Consider the following 12,842-nt stretch of genomic DNA (forward strand, 5'->3'; position numbering starts at 1 on the left):
CGCCCTGCCTGCCCCCCACCCCCCGCCCTCCAGCTTTGTGTCCCCAGGAGGGTGGGCTGCAAGATTTCCAGCCAAGCCTTGGCTGCCTGCTCAGTTTTTCCAAACCCTCCAGTCGGAGAAGGCGGGAGTCCTGTCAGGATAAAAGTCCCTCCCCCCTGCCCCTGCCGGCCCCCTCGCCCAGCCTGGAGTTTCCTGCCCCTGCAGCTTTTCCAAACTCCTTTCCCTTTCCGACCCTGGCCCCAGCGCCCCCAGCCCCACCTCCCCTGGTTCCCAAGTTCCAAGTTCAGGTTGGAGGGGGCCAGGTGGACTCCACAGTCGTAGGGAGGCGCTGGTAAAGCCTCGCTCTGAGGGCCGACCCTGAGACCTGCGGGGCGCCGGCCTGACTCCCAGCCCCGGCCCGCCCCATCCCAGGACTCGGTCTCTTGGCCACCTGGGAAGGTGGCTCTCAGGGTCTCCCGCTCCCGGAAGGAGGCGGTGCTGGGGACGTCGGCACAGCTGGGCGGTAAGGTTGGTGCGGCAGATGCCAGGCCCTAAGGCAGGCTTCGAGGAGGGGCAGTGTTCCCAGCGCTGGCACGGCTCTGTCCAGAAAGTCTATTATATAATAATCACCATCTATCAGGAAGCCAGGCAGCTGGAGAGAGTGGGGAAGCCAGGATGCCCGGATCCGCGCCTCATCCAGGGGCCAGAAAGGTGTCTCCACCAAAATAGGCACAGTGTAGGCACAGCCTAGCGGTCAGATGCTAGGGGGGGTCCAGAGGCTAGTTAAGGGAGCTAGGCAATCTGGCTGCTGCCTCAAAAACCCCACCCTCAGAACTCTGACAGGCAGTGCCCCGAGCCAATGATTGAAGTCACTGTGGGGCTTGAGGTTAACCCTTTCTTGGGTCCTTAGTTGCTTCAGAGTATAGAGTCCCTTCTAACAGAATTTCTTCTGAACGGCGCCCACCTACTCGGGCTAGTGCACGCTAGAGAGGAGTGCCAGCATTATTCGTGTATTCTGATCACTCCAGAAACAGGAAGAAGGCTAATCTCAGATAACAAGCAGTCCTGGGCGCCCTCTTCCCACCGTCCAAAAGTAAATTTTATTACAAGATGCGGTTGTGGGTAGGGTTTCCAGAAACAGCCTTGGGCAGTGTTGGCACAGCGACATGGCATCAGAAATAGGCACCTTCATGCAATTCTATCCATGCCGCACTTTTACTGGCCAAAGCCGACATGGACACTCACTGGCACACCTGTGACATCCCTCGTCACGCAGCTACACACGGAAGCACCGTGGCTCCCCTAGTTGGCCAGTAGAGGGAGCTGCTCGATTCTAGCAAAGGGCTGCCCGCTCCCCTTCCCGGCTCTTTGGCTCCAGGGTTCCACCCAGAACTCGTGGCTGCCCAAAGCTGGGCTCTGTATGCAGACCTGGAACCTACATTGGGGGAGTGAGTCACAGCCACACCCTGGAGAGCGCTCCACATGGCTGCTTCACAGGACATACCAAACACTCTTGAGTTGTATTATGTACTACATTAGAGACCCCTGCAACCCAGACATCATGCCCCTTATATTGATTTCTAGACCTACTATGAACAGGACTTGTGCCAAAAGGGGTCATAAGAAGGGCTGGACTTGGTTGTGTATGCTTTTAATCCCAGCACTTGGGAAGCACAGTGAATCTCTGAGTTCCAGTCCAGCCTGCTCTACACAGAGAATTCCAGGCTAGCCAGGGCTATATGGTGAGACCCTGTCTCAGACAAAGAAGGCCAAGTGACTTGTCATTTGTATGGTGGGATACAGATCTGCATAAATAGCTGCAAAGTTCCTGTTTGTGAGCTGGTCCTCTGCCTGTGGTTAATAGTATACAGGAACCTTAGGGAGAGAAGAAACCCAACTTAATTGGTCTACTCTCCCAAATAGAGGGATCACAGAGATCAGCAGCTCTGGGCTCAAGATTTTTGTTTTCCCTTTAAATCAAGATCTACATATAAAATTAAAACAAAATATTTCTATTAAAACAATGGTCCTTGGGCATAGTGGTCCATTCCTTTAATTCTAGCACTCTGTAGGCAGAGGCAGGAAGATCTCTGAGTTCAAGGCCAGCCTGATCTACAGAGAGAGAGTTCCAGGACAGCCAGGGCTACAGACACTGTCTCAAAACAACCAACCACACAAAAAACAACCCAAGACACGGTCATTTGATAATGTACATGAACGTACTCTGTAGATCATGATATTACACATATGTTTTATAGTTATATTCTCTCCACCTTCAGGGTTATTGTTTATTTTTATTTATATTTTCGCTAGACTCTCATATTTGCTCAGTTTGAGTTTAGGTTCTCTATATAGCTTAGGGCTGAGGGTGATCTTGAACTCCTGACCCTCCTGCCTTCAGGGTTTATGCCCTGTTCTCCTTCTGGATCTCTGGATCTTGCCCAGTGCCCAGCTCCTGGCATCATCCACCCACTCGATAGTCAATATTCACTGAAGCCCTACTGTGATCCTGGCCAACACTTGAGTCCTTTGTGCAAGAAACACAGAGCCTGGGAGTTGTGGTCTGGGTCCTCGGGAATCTAGTGGCAGCCAGATGTACAGACAGGAGAAACAAGACAAAACACAGAGTCAGTACTCTGGACAGGTGAGATGGGAACAGAAGAAACAGCTTGCTAGTGTCCTTTCTGAAGCAGTCAGTGTCTGCCTCTGGTTTACATCCATTCTAGGGGAAGGGGCATTGGGATGGAAGGAGTGTCCTGGGATAAGAGGACTTGAATTCTAGTCCTAGGTTCACTGCTTTCTAGTTGTGCAACTCTGAGTAAGTGCTTAAATCATAAAAGCCTCAGTTTCTTCAACTGTGTAATGGGGCTATGACACCTTTCTTGTAGGTTTGTGGTGACTACGGAGATAACATGACATGCTTTTAGAAACTGCTTAGAATTTTTTCCCTCTCATGTGTCTACTGTCCCATAGGACATAGGACGGTGTTTATATTTGTGTGTGTGCCGTGATTGTATGTGTGAAGCCTTCTGAGGTTAGGGAGAGTTTGAGAAGACAAAGGTTTCATTTCCTCAAACATTTTCTTAGCATCCAGTTTGCTCTGCTGAAGGTTTAATTGAAAAAAAAAAAATCAGTCTATGTCCTCAGGGGGAGGGGGGAATGCTCTCAGTGCATAATGGATGTGGGTGGGTACAATAAAGAGGGAAACGTGGTGTGTGTGTGTGTGTGTGTGTGTGTGTGTGTGTGTGTGTCCAGGCAACTCCCACTCTTTCCAAGCCGTGCAGATAGGAGGGTAGGTTCTCAGTCCTCTCCGTAGCCTCGGATGCTGTGGGTACTTCTCCTCCCTAGTCCTCAGGAACCCGGGGAGGAGAGGTGGCTGGAAGGCCTGTTCCCCGCCCAGGGCCAACTGCCTCCTGCTAGCCGGTCGGGCGCCTTACCGAGTCAGACCACTGGGAGGCTGGGGGAGCCGGGTTGGGCGAGGAGTCGAGCGAGATGGGGGAGCTCTTATTTTGACAGGGGCCTCTCCCGGCTCTGGTATGAAGGCAGAAGGAGGCAGCCAGAGAGCCCCGATGCTTATTCAGGCTGGGGAGAGGAGCCGAGTGGAGGGGCGAGCGAGGCTCCGGCAGCGCAGGGGAACCCGGGGAGGCGGCGGCGCGCGGCGGAGCCAGTGGCCGGACATGCCCCGGATCCGGGGCCGCTGCAGCACCGCCGCCGCCGGGAGCCAGCCGGCCGGACGCCCGCACGCCTGGGTCCCCCGGCGCCGCACCGCCCCGGGGCTGCGACCTGGACCCTCGGCATTCGACCAACAATAAGCGCCTAGACAGCCCCCTCCCCGCCCCGCGCCCGCCGTCCCCGCGGGCCTCGGGGAAAGTGAAAGGAGGAGGCGAAGGAAGGAAGGAAGGAAGGAAGGAAGGGAGGAGGAGGAGGAGCAGGAGCGGCAACAGCCGGAGCCGTGAGGTTTGGGCCGAGACCCCAGCCCCGAGCCCCGGCCGGGCGGTGCGCTAGCTCTCCAGCCGCTGCCGGCGCCCAGGACCATGCCCCGCGGTCGGGAGGCAGGAACCCGGGCAACCAGAGCCTCCTGGATACCTGCTCGCGGGCCGGGCTGGTATTGAGATCAAGGCGTCCAGGATCAAAAGATCACCGCCTGCCCGCCTTCTGCGTGTCTCCACTGTCCTGCTGGAGGATCCCAGTCCACCCACCGACCCTGACCTGGTTATGGCGTCCAGCTCCGGCCTGGCGTGAGGACCCCCGACCAGTGCGAGGTGAGGGTCGGGTTGGGGCAGAGGGCTAAAGTCATGCCAGGCCAGCAGGAGCGCGCCAAGAGAGATCCAGTTTAAATTGGGGAGGGGAAGCTCAGTCTGATTGTCTCTTACGTTCTAGCACGCACCCCCGGGCTGTTTAGGAAGCGGGGGACTCCTCTTGGGTCATTAGAGGATATTCTTAGTTCCTCAACCAGGCTGGCAGCCTCGGAGCACCAGGAGAAGCTGGCTTAGGGGCAGCCAGGGGATCCTACTACCTTAGCTCAGAGAACAAGGCCGGCCTTGGGCCAGCTGGAGCAGGGAACTCGCCCTGGGGGCTTCTGGGAGATGTAGTCCCCCTCCCAGGCTCACTAACTCTGTGGGTCCCAGCACCCCTGCACTACTCCCCTGACTCGTAAGAGCCTCCTGCGGGAAGAGGGTTGGGACAAGAGGGAGAGCTGGGGTCATCCTTTGCCCCCAGGCACTGCCTCTCAGCCTTAGGATCCTCCCCTGCCAAGGATTCTGAGTGGTGTGGGCTTGGCTGGGGGTGGGGCAGTCACACAGTCCCCCGGAGGTTTCCCTGTACTGCCTAGGGAAGGTGGCTCCTTCCTTGATCCGAAGGAGCTCGAGGGGGAAGACATGAGGAAGAGAAGTAAGACTTAGGCCTCCTGCATGGCTAGAGTATGGTCCTTTCTGAGGGCTGCTGGAATTTGGTTTCAGGAGACAGGGGGTCTGGCCTTCCTTTTTCCCTTTTGGAGGCAGAAAAATAGAACATCCCTCAAAGCCTGGGAGTCTAGAGTGTGTCTTTCTGCAGCAATGAAGCAAGGATTAGCTTCTGTCTGTCTGTCCAGCTTCCTTCCTTCCGGGTTTTTTTCTGACACCCCCCTTCCTCCCTCCTCCTTCTGTCTGTCTGTAGCTTGGGGTATGTGTTCATGTCTTGTCTGGAGGACCTCTGCTTCAGGAGAAAGAGTGTTGTTTGAGGGAGGCTTCAATGTGTGTCTGAGCTCCGGAAAGGGGGTTCTGCGCGCCCCACCCCCAATCTTTTGCTCCACCTCTCTCCCTCCCGCTGAAGTGCTTGGTATTTTCTTTTCCCTGAGAATGTTGCCTGTATTGTATCTGCTACACGACCACCAATGCCAGTGCTTACACTTCCATCTCCCCTCCTCCTCAGCCTCCTCGGGGGTCAGTCACTTCCCCGAGGCAGGAGTTCCTCTGCTGCTTCCAGCTTTAGCTTGACTGCCTTCTCTGGTCAAGACCATGATTTCATGGCTCCAGGGGAAGAGCACGCTCAGGGTCAGCTCTCGGGCCCCACAGTTGGAAGCCTCGGGACAGGGTGAGAATGGGAGAAGCCGGTGGGAAGCAGGATTGTGCTACTGGGAAGGAAAACATTCTCTCCCTCAGGTGATCCACCTACCTGGCTTTGAAGGACCAGGGTTCTGGCTACCTCCCTGCAGGGGTTTCTTTGCTAAGCCCTGTTGCTCTTGCTTGGGATGAGGGGGAGGGCTCATGGCTGGTGGTTCCCAGAAATCTGGAGTTAGAGCATCAGTGCTCGTTCAAAGTACACATCGCACCCACGATTGGTTAGCAAGTTCCTGGTGCCTGGATTATGCTGAAGCCTTAGGCTGGGGGGTTCAGCTTCAATAACTGTGCAGGGCAGTAGCTGGATGGGCAGAGACCTAGTGGGTGGCCGGGTACTGTCGACTCAGCAAGGGCCAGAATGCCTGGCACCGGCTTTAGACGAAAGGCAATGTGGTACATAGGGGCAGCCGGCTGTCTTTGGTGGGGACTGGCTGCCTTTGGGGGAAGTGGCTAGGCTGGCACTCCAGGGGGTCCCGGGGTGCGGTGGGGAGTGGAAGCAGCATCCTTGCAGGCCCGCAGACCTCTGGCATAAGTGGAGGGAGCTAGCAGTCCTGCAGCTTCTCACCCTGCCTCTGGCGCTGCCTCAGGCTGAGGTTCTGTCCCAGCGCCCTGGGGCGGCTCTAGGGAGCCAGAGTGTCTGTGTCCAGTCTTCCTGGGATCAAAGGAAGCCTGGTAGGGGGGGGGGGTGGGGGACTGATGCAGCCCCTATGCCATGTTTACTTTTCTCGAGCTTTTCCATTGGTGTTAGTGAGGTACCTGAAGAGCCTGGGCACCCAAGGATGACAGGGAGATGGCATCCCTTGCTTCCTTGTACCAAAGCCCTGGGCACTGCCCGGGTTGGGGGAGGGGGCAGTGGGGGGATGGCACCGTGGGAAAGTGGGCAGCCGTGGGAGCAAAGCGGTACAGGCTGGGTGCCCCAGGCAGGAAGCCTCTGCCAGGCCCGCTCTCCCTGGGGTGGGGCTGGCTGTTCCAGGGACTGGTTCAACCTGCTGAACGCCTGGCTGCTGTAGCTTGGCATCTGTACCCCTGCTTGCCAGCCCCAACAGCTGCCCACCCATAGCCACACTGTGCTCGCTGCCCCCAGGGATCTGAAGAAAGGCTCAGATTCGTCCAAGGAGCTTGGTAGGGGCTCCTTCCATGGCTGGGGATTACTAAGTTTTCCCAACTCTGGACGTCTGAGTCCCAGAGCTGGGACTGGAGGGCTCTGGGGCCAGGGCCAGGAACTGAGAGGATAGGTGAAGAGGATCGTAGCCCTGAAGCTTCAGAGCTGCTCACAGCATGTCACTTGGATGGGTGGCCCTGAAGGCAGCCTGGAGTTACAGCCTGGAATTTCCTCTGCCGGGTGCCAGGGCCAGGCCTCTAAAACCCCACCCCCAGCCTGGCCTGACCTCCCCTTTCTCCCTCTCTCCCTCCCTCCGTCCCTCCCTCTGTCTACTTTCCCTGAAGGTTGGGGGAGGGACAGGGAGGACATTCTGGCTACCAAGGAGAGGTGACTTCCTAGGTGTGAGGGTACTCATGGGAAACTGAGGCAGTTTCTCATGAAGACTCCTAGGGAGGAGATGTTCCCCCGAGTGTGCCCACTGCCTCTTGACCCTTACTAGCTAGGGAAGCAGAGCCAAGACACTGTTCTGGAGAGAAGGGCTGATCACCTTGTTCTGTGGGTAGGTAAGAGGTGTGGTGGCTTCTTATTTTCAGTCCTGAAGGGGAGTGGAGGCTCCATTTGGGTCCTGACTTCTCCTGTCAGTGGCAAAAGCCAGTGGAGGACTTTCCCATGCCCTCTGTCCCGCAGGCAGGGCCCTCGCCTGTTGGTTCTAGACCAACTGCTGCTCCTAACTTAGCCCTGTATGGGTCCCCTTCCCCACTGGCTGAACCACTTGGGCCCTGTACTCCTTCCTCCTTGGGCTGGTAGCTCCAAGTTGGCCTGTTCCCTTCCCCCACCCTCCCTCCCCAGCTTCAGGAATGGCCCTGAATCCAGCATTTCCAGCATTTCGAAACTGGGATTGTTTTGTAATCCTGGGTGCCTCCCTGCCTGCCTGCCGCCCCTCTGACTCCCCTCCCCACGCGCGCGCCACTGTCTTGGAATTTGACTTTTCCCTGTACCTTGCTTGAGGTACTCCATTTGAACGCAAACTGTGTGGCTTTGTATGGGTGGTTCTGCGTGTGCCCTGGAGTGGGTGTGTCTGTGTCAGTAGTTCTGTGTGACTGGCTGATGTCTGACTGTTCCTGAGCTCTCTTGGGTTATCTCTGAGTAGGTCACTCTTGCACACACAGGTCTTAAGGAAAAGTTGGGCTATTTTTAGGAGGTGCCTTGAAAGTGTGTCTGCCTGTCTCTCACTTGTGTGTGTCTGGGGGTTCTTTCTGAGGAGTGCTCTGGAGGTGTGTCTCTGATGTGTGCTTACGTTCTCTCCATCTGTTCCGCCTCCTCCTCCACCCTGGGAACATGTCTGGGGGGGTGTAGTCACAGGTCTCCTGCAGCTCCCTGGGACGAGGAGTCCTCTGCCCTTTGATAGGGGAGGTTTCCTGGAGTGAGGCCCAAGCTTCTGGCAGCTCTGAGGCCTTGGAGAGAGAGTGGTGGAGCAGGGAGACGCTGGGATGAACTTGCTGGGATAAACTCGCCAGGGGCTGGTCCCTCTCTTTCTCTGGCCTTGTAGACTCAGCAGCACCGGGCAACCCTGTGTCCTGATGGTGTAGTGATGGCTTGTACAGGGGGCCTAGGGTCTAAAGGGACATGCTCCTTCCACCTCTAGGGTCACCTCCTTCATTAGAGACCAGGAACTATCAGTCACAATTTACCTGGGAGTTTGGTAGTGAATTTCAGGTTCAGAAAACATGACTTCTTCACTCACAGTTGCTTAGCAAAACAAGCTCAAAATTTAATCCCAAGCAAAAGGCAGAGGGGCTGGAATCCAGGCATTTGGGGTGGACCATTGTAGCCTTGGTCCAGGGAAGTTCTTCCTGCTGTCTAGCTTCATTACCTCCTACTATGGGTAAGGTCTGCAGGAGGGGAGATTCGGAATGTTTGGTGTTTTGTTTTGTTGTTTCCTCTGGCGAGAGCCTGAGTATTGGTAATATGAAAGCGTATTTAAGTCGGTGGGGATATATCATCCCTGGGAAGCTCCGATTCCGTGCTAGGACTCACTTTCCTGTCTTAGAATCTCAGACCGTAACTGAATGCTTTTCTGGAAGTACATGCCAAGGTCAGTGTGGAGGAAGATGGGCAGGGGATATTTGTATGAGTGAAGGGCCTATGGAGGCAGCATCTGGAGGTGGGCATAGGATAGGCTTTCCCTGCCCCCTCCAGTGGCCTCCGGTCCCCAGTGCCGTGGGAGGAAGGGAGGAGTAGAGGCCCATGTTGGTACAGTGCTCAGTGACCCAGCAGGAGGAGGGCCTTGGCAAGGAATTTTCAGTTTGTTTCTCAATCTCTGTGTCTGAGACATGCACACAGGCACGTCACTGCAGACACCTTAGGGAGTTGAGTCTAAAAAGTCACCTAGCTGGTGGTAGGGCAGGGTGGTGCCGATGGAACCATATGGAGATAGCCTCCTTCTGGTGGGCACATGGTGCTACCTGGCCCAGTCCCTAGAAGCTGGGTGCAGCCCGTGGTCCCCTCCCCCATTTGAGCCAAGGAGCAATGCAGGCTGCAGAGGGTTAAGTCTGGTTGGCAGGGACGCCCCCCCCACCCCAGTGCAGCAAGAGAGAGGGAGGGGGGGTGGTTAGCAGCTTGCTCTAGTTGGCGTCTCTCCCAGAATTCTTCGGAAAAGAACTCCCCTTTGACCCCCAGTGCAAACTGAGCCCAGCCACCAGCCTCCCTCCCTCCTGCTCTGGGAGCTCCAGTCAGGGCCTGCTAGCAAGCTGCTAAAACCTCCCTCGCCCCAGACCCTGGTACCCAGATCAGGTCCCTAGGACTCAGGGGACCAGGGTTGTAGACCAGGAGACCACATAGTTTTATAGGAACCTAAGCCCTTTCCCCTGCCACAAGTTACCCTGGGGGCGACTGGTTCTGGAAGCTGAGATCCTTGGGCCTCCTCCCCCCTCCCCTCAGGTCCTCAGGCCAGGTCGTGGGAGTCCCCTCCCTCTCTCTGTGGGGCCAGGCTCTCAGGGAACTAACTCTGAGATCGTCCAGTGCCTTCTCCTTTCTTCTTCCAGGACAGGGAGGGGGTGGTGGTGTGGTGAGGCAACTGGGTCAGCCCTGGCTCCTGGCCAATCCACAGAAAAAAGGGGGGGGCACGGCGTGCTAGGGTTGGGGTGCTGGGAGGATCGGGGCATAGGTTACTGGCCAGGGACTTTTAGCTGTGACCATCTCTCCACAGGGAGCCCCCATTCCAGACCACACCCCTGAGCCTGAACCTGACACACATTCTTCAGAGGTGAGCGGGTCCATGTCCTTGTGTGTGTGTGTGTGTGTGTGTGTGTGTGTGTGTGTGTGTGTGTGTGTTTGGCCTTCCCATCCCTATCTGCAGTGGCCCCATCTTTCTTGCTTAGCCTGCTCCTGCTTGACTTTTCTTTTGAGCTCCCGCCTCCTGGCTTTCTGCCCTGACTTCTCGCAGCCCCCTCTGTCTCTGGGTGGGTAAATAGCCTTTAACTTAGAATACTGTTGGGGTGAAGGTTGTGCTGGACAGGGAATGGTGTGCTGGACAGGCTGGATGTTAGTGAAAGTTCTAGGCCTTTTCTCAGCCTCTTTCCGTGGTGGGAAGTGGGAGGGTCAGCTCTGTCGACCTGGAGGGCAAGGTAGATTTTCTGGTTGTCCCAATGACTTGTTCCTGCTCCTTGGCTTTGGCTTTTACTGGTCGAGTCAAATCCAGGGTGGCCACTGGCCACCAGCCACCACCCTAGTGTGGTTTCTGCTGCCCTGGCTCCATAGGCGCGCGCGAACACACACACACACACACACACACACACACACACACACACTCCCTCCTCCCTCCCCTCCCTCCTTACTTAGCAACAACTCTGAATTCACAACAAACACTCCTGTGAGCTCCTGTCTGATTAGGGAAAGCCTGGGGAAGGGAAGGAGAGACAGGGAGGAGGTGCCTCTTTTTCCTGGACTGTCCTCTGGAGGGAGAACGTCTAGTTCCTTCTCCTAATACCCCCCAACTTTCCCTGCTGGAGGCCACTAACCTTGGGGCGGAAGTGGCCCTGCTTCCACCTTGGGCAGTGAAAAAAGTGGAAAGCAATGGGATAGGTGGGTTGGGAGGGGGTCTTGGACTTCAGCCTTTTCTGGAAAGTCCCACTTGACCTTTGACTCCCACCTGGGGCTTGGCGGGGGGGGGGGGGGGGGGGTGAGGGAGAGAGCAAGGCTTCTCATAGCCTTGGGCTTCTCAGCAGGAGCCTGTGCTAGAGCACTGGAACCTGCCTCACGACTTTGCTGACTTTGTTAGGGACCTGGATAGGTGAGGAGGTAACGGATTGGGGGTGGGTGGGGTTGGGGAGGCCTGGAGAACTTTGCTCTCAGAGAGCTCAGGCCTGGCCCAGCAGGGCACCTGTGCAGAGGCCGCAGGGTTCAGGACTCTTTGATCTCTTCCCCAGGAATGGACTGTGGCCTTTAGTGCAGGACCTGGTACCCATCAGACCTAGAGAGAGGGTGAGAGGGTGCATGGGATGAAGGCCAGACCTGAATGTGCCTTCTGTGAGGGACCGACTCCATGCAGCATCTATACAGGGTCATGGCTAAGAACCCAGTTGCTGGAGTTGAGCTTCCTTCCAATCCTGGTCTTGTAATGGTGGGCTGTGTATCTTGGGCTAGCTACTTTAACTTTGCTTTCTTGCAAAGAGGGGATAATAAAAGGGCTTTCTAAGCCAGGCATGGGAATTCCAGTAACTGAGAGGGAGCGGCAGAGGATCTCTTCAAATTTGAGGTCATTCTTCAAGTTGGAAGCCATTCTGGGTTACGGTGTGATGATACCCAGTCTCAAACAGACAAGCAGACCAGCAAACTCCAAACACCACAAGAATATAAAAATAAATAAAGTATTTTCCAAGGCTATGGTGATAGGAAGAGCCTGCCTGTAGTTCCAAACATTAGTGGCCGAGGAAGGAATATCTCCCCTCATCCCCCCACCCCTCATCCCCCATCTTTGGGAGTTCAAGGCCAGCTTAAGTAACATAGTAAGACCTTATCTCAAAAAATAAGAAAAAGCTAAACTAGGGGTGTAGTTAGGTTACTTATCACGCACGAAGCTCTGAGTTCAAGCCTAGTACCATATAAACGGTGTAAACCAGGTGTGGAGGTGCATCTTAGAATCCTAGCACTCTGAAGGTGAAGCAGGAAATTTACGGGTTCAAGGCCATTCTTTGCATAGTAAATTGTTTGTTGTTGTTGTTTTGTGTTTCTTTGTAACAGCCCTGGCTGTCCTGGAACTCCTCTATAGACCAGACTGGCCTGGAATTTACAGAGATCCCCCTGCCTCTGCCTCCTCAGTGAGTGCTGGGATTAAAGGCATGCACTACCAGCTCCCAGCTTGTTTTAGTGTTTTGAGGCAGGATCTCACTTTGTAGACCAGGCTGGCCTTGACCTCACAGAGCTCTGCTTGCCTCTATTTTGGGATTAAAGTCATGGGCTACCACAGCTGGCAAGACTCACCTTGTTGCCTCAGTTTCCCCCACTGTTTGTTGGTGCTGGCTGAGGCTGTGATTGCAAGTTTTGTAGTTGCCTTTGGACCTGAAACAAAGACTTGCTTGGGGTCTGGGGACCCCCCTCCCCCGCCTCCCTATGGCCTTGCCCTTGAATTTCTGGGCCCAGCCCTCCTCCCTCCCCCCAGCTGTTTGTTTGCTTTAGTTTGGGGGCCCCTCCCACCATCCAACCCCTGCCGCTCTGTTCCTTCATTGGACTGAAGGAGACACTGTCCTTAAATGGCTTCAATGGCCTCCTTCTCTCTTTCCTGATCTGGGAGTAGGGAGAAATATGGCAGTGTGGAGCTGTGATGTGGAGACACTGGTTAGGCCTGCTCAGGGCTTAGGGGTCCTTCCTGAACACTTTCTGAATATGGAGGGGCCCTGCCTGGGAGATACAGTGAGCATGTCAGCACCTCACAGAGAGGCAGGGAACCTGGCTAGCCTCAAGCCCAGAAGGAGAGTGGGGGCATGTCATTATCCCTGATAGCAGGGTGAGGGGTACCCCTGGAATCCTTCCCTAATGTCTCAGCAGGGGAAGTTGTGAGTACCAGTGGTTGAGCAGGACTCTCTAAGATCCTGGGGTAGGGCTGGGATAGTAGGGAAGAGAGCTTGGGGATCTTTGGGTGAGGAGCATGGAGTAGATGGCAGGGC

General features: G+C 55.6%; 1 protein-coding gene across 4 annotated transcripts in view; it reads left to right on the forward strand.

The window, feature by feature from the left end:
• Positions 1–2,101: 2,101 nt before the first annotated feature.
• The window catches only part of Bcl9l (BCL9 like), a 31,193-nt gene continuing 20,452 nt past the window's right edge, over positions 2,102–12,842 (forward strand). For 2 of the 4 annotated variants that reach the window (XM_036192101.1, XM_036192103.1), the window contains exons 1-2: positions 2,102–4,241; positions 9,887–9,943. The gene's annotated coding sequence lies outside the window, so the exon portion shown is untranslated. The remainder of the gene's footprint in view (positions 4,242–9,886; positions 9,944–12,842) is intronic. The other 2 variants (XM_036192102.1, XM_036192104.1) reach the window with 1 other exon arrangement.

The sequence above is a fragment of the Onychomys torridus genome, chromosome 7 (assembly GCF_903995425.1).
Source record: "Onychomys torridus chromosome 7, mOncTor1.1, whole genome shotgun sequence".
NCBI lineage: Eukaryota > Metazoa > Chordata > Mammalia > Rodentia > Cricetidae > Onychomys > Onychomys torridus.